The 12,297-nt window shown below is 52.9% G+C and overlaps 1 protein-coding gene across 2 annotated transcripts in view; it reads right to left on the reverse strand.

The window, feature by feature from the left end:
- Positions 1 to 9,334, reverse strand: part of LOC133347515 (nucleosome assembly protein 1-like 1) — a 74,180-nt gene extending 64,846 nt beyond the window's left edge. Inside the window, exon 1 of one of the 2 annotated variants that reach the window (XM_061559839.1) lies at positions 8,981 to 9,334. The gene's annotated coding sequence lies outside the window, so the exon portion shown is untranslated. The remainder of the gene's footprint in view (positions 1 to 8,980) is intronic. The other variant, XM_061559840.1, reaches the window with a different exon arrangement.
- Positions 9,335 to 12,297: the final 2,963 nt, after the last annotated feature.

Consider the following 12,297-nt stretch of genomic DNA (forward strand, 5'->3'; position numbering starts at 1 on the left):
TTTATTTAATTACCAATTGCTTAATGGTGGCAGGCAATCATCTGACCCATAGGTGACAGCCATCTCAAGCCAGAGGACGAGAGGACTCTAGCCGCCACGCATATAAAGGATTTAGAGTGAAAAACTTTGTTTTTACGGGTTACATTTTTTATCTTACCAGGTGAGGCCCGCCGAGCTGTTACGGCTCTTTCGTCAGAAGCGACCTGGCCACGAATGACAGCTCAACGAAGGTGGCTTATCGCGTGGCAATGTATCGCAGCAGCCAAATGCTCCGCACGCGTGATGTTGATTCTCAATGTGGAGGGAACAACCGGAGGACCCGGGGGAAAAGCACGCAAACTCCAAATGTACAGCAGGCGTAAGGGTCGGGATCGAACCCACGAACTGCTGAGTGCGAGGCGAGGTAGTTAACGTCTCGCCACCGTGGCGCCTCTAAAGTTCCTGAAGGGGTGCCCGGCACGTAGAGCGAAACGTCGGACATCGTGCCGAACAACGTCGCGACGGTACCCGAAGACAAAACGCGTCGGAGAGCGCCGTGCAGCGCTGCCCCCCCCCCGACCACGCGGTAGGAGGCGAATGGAGTCCCAAGCTCGTTAAGGGCAGCGAGACACCTTGACCTCAATGTGTTTGTGAATGATTTACGCGCCGCTGCTCTTTCAAGGGACCCGCTGTTTACGCAGAGGCTACTCGCCCTAATAACGGCCTCCTTATCTCCTTGGCAATCAGTGGCTGGGCACGGCTCGCCGATGAGCCGTGGTGACCCTGGGCAGCGCTCCACGAGGACGTGCTTTGTGCCCGTGAGTCGTTGACTCTCCAATGTTGGGACGATGTTGGGTAAAAGAGATTGGGGGGGGGGGGGGTGCGGGTTGAAATGCAATCAGTGTTACGTTTAAATCTTAACGAGTTATTTCGACGCATATTGTGCATCCGCGAGACAGCCAACTTATGGCTATGACCACCAAACAAAGACAAAGATCCCCCAGTAGAGCCATAACAGACTGTAGGGAAAGTGCTGTTAGCGAGCAGCACCTATGAAGGCCGAAACGGCACACGAGGGGGTAGGTGGCCAGTACCACGCCCGTCCGCCTTTGTCTCCCCAGTGACGATGACTTTATAGACCGTTGAGTCGACCTAGGAGAGGCCCAGGACCGGTTCAGATAATATGTCACCGGTGTTGGCCGTGAGCCGGAATCAAACCCGGGTCGCCGGGGTTTATAGCGTAGCGCTAACCGCTGCACCACCGCTCCACAGACACACGCCACCGCCACCACTGCAAAGCCCTCGGGTTGGCTGGCGCTCAAGCTCGGCCTGTGGTACAGGACACCGGGGCACGTCACGGGAAGAGCAATACATCTCTCAGTACCAGAAGAGGGGAATGACTCCAAGTGGATGCGTTGTCTTCGGTGGTGTTCTATTACGGAGGTGGGGCCGTCCATAAATGACGTCACGCAATTTTTGACGATTTTTGACCCCCCCCCCTCGTCACACGGCGTCACAAAAAGTCAGACCCCTCTCGAATATGACGTCACAAAGCTCTGCCCCCCCCCCCCCCCAATAAAACATGCTTCAAATCGCTTTAAACTATTGTCATTGTAGTGCGTATTTAATGTGGCGCTGCACTCTGATGATGTAGGAGAAAACATTTATTAAAAAGTCTATTTAATTAAGTAGAACGTGTTGTCTATATTTATTTAAAGTTGCGCATTTTGATGTGACGTCACATTTCTCAAATCCCCCCCCCCCCTCGTCACACATCGTCACAAATGTCTGACCCCCCCCCCCCCCCAGGTGCGTGACGTCATTTATGGACGGCCCCAATGACAAGAGAGGACTGCCCTGGGATAACCGTAAGAGGTGGCCACCCGAGTCGGGCCAAGCGGGCCCATGCACCCATCCATGCGAAACTTTGAGCACAACATTCGAATCGCGGCCGACAAAGCAATTCAGATGCTCACTAAGACCGTAGCCATGCATTGCGAAGTGGGAACCTCCCGACACAAGCTCTTAATTCCAGCCAGGTCGGCCAGCCGGAATGTATATGTATAATATTCCCTTCTAACCGCACCTCCGATTTGCACGGCTACGTACGGCGCGAAAGAAGTTCAACGCACGTACGTACATACATCTCCGCACCCGGCACACCATATCCAGTACACCCCTCGTGATGGCTGTTGCCTACGAGCCGGGTGCCCAATCCCAGGTCTTCCAGTCACCCAGAGGATGTTCGGTGAAAGACGAAGCCCTGCTGGGCAAGTCCCAGGATAGGTGACCCTACGACCTTGACTGTTATTTCAATGCTCCCACCTTCCTCCGCTGCCCTAGTACCTCCTGCGTGTTCATGCCCCTTGCCCACTCCCCTCCCCCACATCCACCCCCCCCACGCCCCCACCACGGGCTCTGGCTCAGTGCCTGCCCACTCGTTTTCCACTCTCATCTGCGCGCCAATGACAATATGAAATGGAGCAGTGCATTGTTGTATTTAATGGGTATTATCCTATCCCAGGTGAAGGAGACTGCCACGGTGAGATTGCGTCACCGCGAAGGGCAGTGGCGACACAATGGAGGGATCTTGGGAGGGAGGGATGGGGGGCAGGGGTGGGGGTGGAGGGCAGTGGGGGGGGGCAGGTGCAGTACTCCCCGCTCATGGACACGGGGGGAGGAGCGATCAGTTTGGGGTGGCAGAGTAAACTCTTCAAAAAGACTCTGCGCTAACTCTAGCCAACCATCCAAACAAACTCCAACCGCATCCTCAACCCGATCCAGGCAAGCAACCCCCAGTCCCCCTGGGCTCAGATCGGGTTGCCTTACACCTCCACCACCCATCAATCACTCGAGGAAATTGGCACCAGCTATCCAGATTGTCTTGGAGCAGGCTCAACAGAATATTGCGTGGATATTGGGCACATTGGCACGCTGGTTTGGCACCGTCTCTGTGTGCCACCCCTACGAATACTACAACAGATGACTCCAGAGCTGCCCAGCAGAGAGCCGTCCATCCACATCGTCGACGACTGTCCCTTGCGACGGAGAGAAGGAGGTGGTGTGAGAAGGCTGAGCGATGTGGATCAAGCGGCGATGGGATCGATCGGATGGAGTGACTTTGGACGTAGGACTTTGACGGCAAACGCAAGAAGAGGACCTGGCTTGACCCGAACCGTTCGCCTGGGACCCTGGCGCCAAGCTACATAGAGGGGAAGTTGGGGCGGGGGGAATTGGTCAGAGGGCCCCATTTAAAAATGATTTGCACCAGGGAGGGCCCATGCCAACCACACTCCGACGCCACCGCAGCCCACCCCAGTGGCTGTCTCGGTAAAGTCGCCTGACCAATCAGGCGCACCAAGCGTCGTCGTCGTCACTCGGGTACTTTGAAGTCGCTTGCCCCACAATGCCGTGCGACTTTACCGGTATCCGCCTACGGCTCGTCGACTCGGGCTTGGTGGCGCTGTATCGCATCGTCACACCGTTGTGATCCACATCTACGGTGTTGGGATGATTTGTCTGCGGGGGTTTTTCTTGTACGAATTGGGTTGTTGTTGTTATGTCACCTTGAGCGAACTGAAAATCCCTACAGTCTGACAAAAACCCATCTGAAATTACAAAGTTTTAAAAATCCAACAACAATGAACCTCGCCCGAAGAATATTTGCGGAATGCCATTACATATTAAAGTGACAACCATTAAAACTAGACTTTCACTCTATTAGAGATATATTATTCAAAAGAGTCTTTCATTTTCACAGGCATGCATTATTAAAAAGACAGCCATTCACTTCCATAGAAATCCATAATTAAAGTGAAAGCCATCAACTCTCATAGGGTTCTACAGAACTACTGGACAGCCACATGCTTTCATAGAGAACTATCACTCACGGACATCTCAATCCACTGCTGGATGATGAGGCCCTCCCCACGCCTTTTGTTCATGATGGTTGTATGACCATACTTCACCACGCCGGTTCATCGCCGGTTTGTGAAGAGAGGGGTTCACATATCACTCGCTGCTGATGTTACCCACGGTCGGGATTCGAACTAAGCACAATAAGAAATGCTATCCGTGCTATGAAGAAGGACCATTGCCCGAAACATTGCCTATTATATAATTCCCATTGCAAGGCCACTCTGGTTATTGACGAGTCTGCGTGTCTCAACAAGAGCCACTCCAAGAAGACCCATCGGATTGGCAGACTAATGTTTTTAGTTTATTTACTCGTGGTGATGCACAACGCTTGCTTATTTATCATTCAATATTATATTTCCAGCCAGCCACTGTCATAGACATCTATTACAACTTGAACTGATATTCAAAGACAAATATCCCCCGTGTAGCCTTAACAGATTGTTAGGGCAAGTGCTGTTAGCGAGGAGCACCTATGAAGGCCGGCACAGTACAAGAGGGGATAGGTGGCCGAGAAACAACGCGCGGCCGCCAGTGGCGACATGCATACATCGCACCAGGCACTCATTTGAGGCTAAGTCGACCTAGGGGAGGCCCAGGACCGGTTCAGATAATCGTCACCGGTGTTGAGCGGGAATCAAACTCGGGTGGCCGGGTGTCGTGGCGCAGCGTAGCGCTAACCGCTGCACCACCGCTCGACCCAAATACACAATCACAAGGATAAAGCCTCAACAGATTCCTGGGGCAAGTGCAGTTAGCGAGCACACACGATGACACGCACAGGGGCACATTACAGTGAAGCGTTTTTTTCCTGGCCGCGAGTTTCAACACAGACAAAAAAAATCAATTACCTCTGAAACGTGACCAAAAATGACCCAATGAGGGTTCCCTCTGCCTCCTGCCTCGTGTCTCCGGTTCTGCTCACCGCCGCGTCGAATTCAAATGTGGGAAACGGCAGAGCGTTTGACGTGGGGCTTTGAGTGAGCAGCCACCCCCACCACTACCCCCAGCCCAACCCTGGGCGAACAAGGGAACATTGGAGTGGTTGAAACTCCGTGTGATGTCTCAAAATGTTGCGGTGGTGGGGGGGGGGTGCTATCGTTGGCTACTCGACATGTGATGCCTGCACTGAAGTCGAAATGCAACTGATGTGCGGGGGGAAAAAACAAAACCCTCCCAAGTATGCGTTGTTGTAAATGATCGTAACGGATGCTTGGCTGGAACAGGTCCCGTATGTTTGTTTATGTTTCATCTTACCAGGTAAGGCTCACTGGGAAGCTCTCTTTCAGAAGCGACCTTGCCACAAACAATGGTTCTTCAAGTTCAAGTTCATGTATTAGGTATAGAGCCCTGTGAGCCAATCGGCTCTTGAATCGGGTGCAACCGCAACAACAAAAAAACAAAAACATGAACAAAAAACATCTTAAAGTGAATATGTGACTGAGTGCAAACAGAAAATCCAAGAAAAGACGGCAAAATATTGAGAAAAAAATCCCAGTGGGATGCAAGTCAAACAACAACAACAACCACAAGACAACTTAGATTAAGGCCATCAGTCTAACTGACGAAGTGCCAAACTCCAAATAGAGAGGCGAGGTAGTTAACATGTCGCCACCGTTGGCGAATACCACGGTGGCATGAACAGCTTTGAATATGACAACTTGACCTTTGATCCTCGAGCAAAAACGACGAAGATTCTGATATCGTTCGCTACTGATAATTATCTTAGCTGTGACCCGAAAATCTAACTAAGTTGGGGGGGGCGGGGGGGGGGGGTTCGTAGCATTGTACTGCTAACCTCCACCGATCCCGTGTCTGACAAATGTGAACTCATAGATTACACGCGCGCACGCACGCTTACACACAAATACTAGCACATAGACACAGTGATACGTGCGCACGCACACTAACACACACGCGCACGCACACACACCCCGACACACGGACGCAAAGACAAAAAGGCAAAGTTCCCCGGTATAGCCTTAACCGAGATTTGGGCAAAGTGAAACACGCTAACACACACACTCACACACGTAAACATCTGATGACGCACTGTGACTAACAAAGACCCCCCCGTATAGCCTGTAACAGACTGTTTGGGCAAGTGCTGTTCGCGAGCACCTATGAAGACCGGCGCGGCATACGAGAGGGTGTGTGGCCAGCAACAACAACGCCTTTGTCTTGTTTAAAATCGGCACCAGGTACTAAGTTGAGGCTGAGTCGACCTAGAGGAGGCCCAGGATTGGTTCAGATAATAATCCGTCACTGGTGTTGGCCGTGATCGGGAATCGATCTCGGGTTAGTCGGGTTCGGAGTGCAGCGCGCTAACCACAAATAAATGCTATAAATGACCAACACTCGCACACAGAAACACACAATGCGTTTATATTCCAGACAGTCACACGCTGTATGGGTGACAGTGGCAGAGGCTATTGCCACGAATATAATTACTTAACGCGTAACAGGCAAATAAATGATAATATGTGGAAACTAGGACAGATCAGCCGCAACATTTATACACAAGCATTTCACAACTTAACATACCAAAGACAAAGATCTCCCGCATAGCCTTTAACAGACTGTTGGGGCAAGTGCTGTTGGCGAGCACCTATGAAGGCCGGCACGGCACACGAGGGGGTAGGAGGCCAACACCACGCCCGACCGCCTTCGTCTCCCCAGTGGCGATGTTTGTTTACACATCGCACCAGGTGGTCACATGAGGCTGAGTCGACCTAGGGGAGGCCCAGAACCGGTTCAGATAATCGTCACCGGTGTTGGCCGTGAGCGGCTATCGAACTCGGGTCTCTGGGTTCGTAGCGCAGCGCGCTAACCGCTGCACACACACACACACCTTGCGATGTAATCGCGTGTGTGTGTGTGCGTCAAACAATTCATCACTGACAATTCACATTTGAATTTTCTCTTTAGTCTATCCCTGGGTCAGATCAACCTTACATTTAGTGCCTCGTGTGCGCTGCGTTAAGTCAGCCCTGGGGAGACAAAGGCGGCCGAGGGCGTGGTGCCAAAACATCACCGCACCGGCCAACAGTTTGTAAAATCTTGTGCGTGTTGCATAGGTCTGCGTATTGTCCGTGTATTTACATACGCGTATGCTACGTGTCAGTGGATGTGGACTGCATTGACATGTTTCCGTGTGCGCGTGTGTGCGGAGCGGTGGCGCTATGAAGCCGGCGAACTGAGTTCGATTCCCGCTCACGACCAATATCAGTGGCGGATATCTGAACTGGTCGTTGGCCTCCCATTAGGTTGGCTCAGCCTCAAAGTGGGTACATGGTGGCGGTGTGCAAACATCGCCACCGGGGAGACAAAGGCAGCCGGGCGTGGAATCTGGCCACACAACCACCACCTCGAGTGTCGTACCGACGTTCATAGGCGCGTGCTACTCGCTAGCAGCACTTGCACCAAACAGCCCTGTTCAGGGTATACGTGGCGGAATCTTTATCGCTGTCTTCATGTGGGTAGCGGCGGTGCTGCGATGATCGCACTGCGCTTCAGACGCTGGGAGTTGGGTTCGATCCCCAGACACGGGGCAACATCGGCGGCTCGTCATATCTGGTGCGGGTTCCGGCGACGACCACTCGTGAATGCCAACTCAACCTCACACGAGCAATCAGTTGTTTCAGCATCGGCATTCGCGAGACAGAGGCGACCCCCGCCGCGAACCTGACCACACCACCCCCACCACGTGCGCGCGCCCGTTGAGGCCACAATAGGTGCTCGCTAACTGCAGCTCTCAAGCAACCGCTCCGTCAGTCCTGAGAACTGCTACCGGATGCCTCTCGTCACCGCATGCGTGCTCGGCAAGGCGTCTCCTGCTCAATCAGAATGAGAAAATGTATTCATACCGGAGGTATCCGACGAGCTGTAAGCTCTTTTTTCATGGACGTCCAGGAGTTTTTCACAGATACGCAGTAGGTTAGGGTGCGCTCACCTCTATTCACGGCTCGAAGCCGGCGAGGGAAATTCCACATTCATATGTCGGGGCAAGTCTATCCATAGGACAACCGCTGGAAAATTCCTACAAAATTCAAACAAAATTCCTACAACAGGATATCCGCGCGCAGACCTTGCATTGTGAGAGCTGAACCCTACCACCAATGGTGGGTGTGCACGTGTAGGTATATGTGTAGGTATATGTAGGTATGCTTATACGTGTGTGTGTGTGCGTGTATGTACGTGTGTTTGCATGCGTGCGCATATGTATACGTTCGTACGTGTGTGTACGAGCAGCAATGGGGAGCGGTGGCACAGTGGTCAGCGCACTCCACCTTGGAACTCGGCCACCCGAGTTCGATTCCCGCTCACGACCACTAACAGTGGCGATATGTGAACTTCTCCTGAGCCTCCCCCTGGTCGATTCGGCCTCAAATGAATGCCTGATGCCGGTGAGTAACCCTCAGTACTGGGGAGACAAAGGCGGCTGAGCGACGTGTTGGCCACCCGCCCATTCGTATTCCGAGCCTTTCTTCATAGCTGCTCGCTCACAGAACATGCCCCAACAGTTCTGTTAAATGTCTACACGGTGGATCTTTGTCTTTGCTGCTGTGTATGTGAGTGAGCGTGTGAATGCGTTGTTCACAGCAGTGGCGCAATGATGAGCGCACTGCGCCCTACGAGCTCGGCGACATGAGTTCGATACCCCGGTCACACAGCTAACATCAGTGACATTCGCCGTCGCATATAGATCGACTCAGCCGTAGTCGACCTATATCCGCGGGGAGACAAAGGCGGGCAAGCGTGGTGGCAAAAAAAAACACCCTCGCTTAACGTCTTTAATAGGCGCTCACGCATTGCCCCAAGAGTCTACGGAAGATGCACGCGTGCACGTGTGCATGCGTATGCACGCGTGTGCGCGTGTGTGTACACGCCTGTCTCTGTGCAAGTAGCGCCACCGGCATCGACAGAGACAAACGCAAAGCTCGCCCGTGTAGTCTCAACATACTTTTTGGGGCAAGTGCTGTTAGCGAGCACTGACGAAGGCCGGCACGGCGCACGCCGACACTTCGATGCACAGTGACACTCACACTTTTCACACGCACGCACGCGCGCGCGTACTCAGTCGCACCTTCGAGTTCCTGTTTGTCGCAGAGTGGCAGTCGAGGGGAGAAAACAAGCGCTGCTGATGTCCGCTTCTTCCCCCTCCTTCCCGACTCGACCTCCTTGCTTGCTCCTCCTGGATCCGACTGCTCCTCACCCTCCCGGTGCGTGTGGGCGGCACGGCACGGGCACGGGCGGTGCAAAGGAGGCTGGCTGGCGGGCTGGCTGGCTGCAGCAGCTGCTGATGCTGCTGCTGCTGCTCTCGGCGGCGAGTAAGTGCAGTGGGAATGAGTGGGCGGGCATCGGCGGTTAAAGGTGGCCGGGGACGCGTGGTTAGAGGGAGGCGGTTGTGGAAAGCCCTGCCTTTAATGCCCGGCCCGGCCAATGAGACAGCATTTTGTCTCCGGCGCACAGGGGGCATTGGGTTTTTTTTTGCCGGGGGGGGGGGGGATGAAGGGTGATTGTGGAGTGGGTGGATTGCCGTCTCCCCCAAATCCCATTTGACTCTCCCACGTGCTTCCTCTTGACTCTTCCCACGTCCTCAATTGCCTTTCTAAACGATCGCTCTTGACTCTCTCCCCCTTGTCTCCCTCTCTCTCTCTCTGTCCCTCTATCTCTCGTCTGTCCTGCCCACTCTCCATTGATGTATCGGCTCTCTCTCTCTCTCCCTTGGCTCTCCCTGAGTCTCTTTGGTTATGCTGCCCCATTCCCAAATGACTCCTCGCACAACAGGTTACATGCTTGGGGTGGGGGTTAAAGAGTGGGGGGCGGGGGGCAGTGACGTAGCGTGCTTGGCATGGGCCCCTTCCGTCCAGGGTGGAGTGGATGGGAATTGTTTGGAACCCCTCCAACCCGTGGGCCCTGGTGCAGTTGCACCGCCTGCACACGACTCGATGGCTACTCCACTGGGAGGATGGAGTGGGAGGGAGTGGGGGGAGGAGAGAGGAGAGTGTTGGGCGTGGGCGGCAGGGTCGCGGGGCTGCGCGTTCTTTGGCATTCGTGAATAATTTGGAGGCGATAAACTGAAATCAATATTTAAAAATATATATATATATGAATACAACATCCGACAGCGTTCTCTCCCAGCTTGATCCATCTTGGGTGATTGCCCGTATCCGTCGGCAGTTCTGAGACGGTGGTGGAACAAAACCGAAAGAAAAAAGATTCCACATCGGTATGGAAGGGGCAAAGTCTGCCCATAGGATAAACGTTGCAATGACAAATGGTTGTACATCACTGTTATCGGTATGGATTAGTATTGTCTCTGTGCTTCTCTTTTTCCGAAGCGACTTGGCCACGATTGATCGCTCATCAACGTGGCGCATCCACGTAGCAGCCAAATACTCGAAACGCGCGTTGTTTGTTAATGCGGAGCGAAGCACCGGAAGATCCGGGAGACAAATCCACGCGACCACCGGGAGAGAGGCACGCAAACTCCAAATATACAGCCGGAGTCAGGGTCGCGATCGAACCCACGACCTCCTGCATACCAGAGTTGAGGTTCTGAACATCTCGCCAGCGCGGTGAAATAGTGGGCCGAAAGATACCCTCTTAGTGGGGAAGGGGGATTCTTTACAGCTCTCCAGAGCTCCTGCTGGTGGAGGCCCTTCTGCTGGCAGGGGCGCGAACCAGTAATTGCAGGGCTGCGCCTTTAACGTTCACAACGGGTGACCGCAATTAGTGGCGCGCCGCCTGCCGGAAAAACCGCGCTATTGCGCGTGGAGGGCATCGGGCAAGTCAAGTTGATGAAACAAATGTTTATTTGACCAGGTAAGGCCCACCGAGCTACATAGTTCTCTTTCAGAAGCGAACTTGGCACAAATGATAGCCCAACGAAGCGGCTTATCACGTGGACATTTATCGCAGCCAAATACTCTGAACGTCGATTCTAAAGGGTGGAGGGAAACACCGGAGGAGGATATTTCAGTTTTTTCAGTTTCATGTATTTGGTATAGCCCTGTGAGCCATTGGGCTCTTGAACCTGGATAAACAAAGCAACACAAATCCACACAACCACGGGAGAGAGACACGCAAACTCCAAATATACAGGAGATCGAAGCCATGACCTCCTGCATATTAGGCGAGGTGGTTAACATCTCGCCACTGTGGCGCCCCAGGAGAGACCTCGAGAAACCACGGGCGAGTCGCATTCGTGAGAGTGACCTCGGGTCACCACCATCACTGAAGCGAGGAAGCGATGAGAAATGAGCGCGAAAACAACTGCCGTGTCACACGGCACATCGCAAATGAACTGCACAAACATAAATCGATATTAAATCATAAATAACCCGGAGCGCAAGACGGCTCGTGCGGATTATGTTTGGACCGATCAAGGGTGCAATAGAAATTAAGTTACATGACTATTAATCAGACGTAGAGCAATACGGGCTAAATGGCAACGTCATGGGTGACACGTGTCTATGAGGAGTGGTGAGTGTCAGGTGAGATGTGCTTCTAGAGGCCGTCTGGAACGTTCTTCCCTCCGATGTTCGGAAGCCACTGAAGCTATGCATTTTAAAGTCTAGATTCAAAACGAATTTCTTTAGAACAGCTTATGCGTTTTTTTGGTCCTTTCCCCTCTACCTCCGATTAGCACGGTTGGCTACGTACGGTGCGAAAGAAGTTCAACGTACATACATGTCCAGTGAGTTTTGAGTCTACCGGGCGACCGCTGATTATCTGATGAATGCCGCTATGCGAGAGGTGAGTCCGTGGGTGTCTGGTGAGTGTGAGTGGTGAGTGGCTGGTGAGTGGTGTAAGTCAGCTGAATATATGTTTACTGTTAAAGTTGCATCTGTAATCACATGGAAGGTGTAATCACATGGCAAGGCAGCGTCGATCAGTCGAGAGACGCTGTAAGCTGAAGTTACTCAATTGGGATTGCACAGAGCCTGCGATTAGCACGGTTGGCTACGCACGGTGCGAAAAAAGTTCAACATGTATGCATACGCGTAGCAATCATGCGCCCGCGACTGCCCTAACCTGGCAAGATCCTCCTCCAAAGGAGTCACGAGACTCAGTGTGGCTTTCTTTGATGAACAACCGAAATAAAGAATAATACAAATCCACCGTGTTCCTTGTCACCCCGGCTACAGCGCGTCCACACAAACACCCTGTGATGTATTCGAACCCAACATCTGTAGGAGCTTTGCCTCCACTCCACCGCCTCTCTCTTATCGCCCCCTCCCCAAATCCCCCCCCCCCCCTCCTAATCCCCCCCCCTCCCAAAAATCAGGAATGCCACCTCCCAGCCGTACTCATCCTACTTCAAGGCGTCCAGCAAAGTCTTGATGCTGTTGTAATTCTTCTTTGAGGTGCACCGAGTGAGCCAGGGAAAGAGACGGG

This window comes from Lethenteron reissneri, chromosome 26 (assembly GCF_015708825.2).
Source record: "Lethenteron reissneri isolate LAM-NWPU_2019-01 chromosome 26, ASM1570882v1, whole genome shotgun sequence".
Classification (NCBI taxonomy): Eukaryota; Metazoa; Chordata; class Hyperoartia; order Petromyzontiformes; family Petromyzontidae; genus Lethenteron; species Lethenteron reissneri.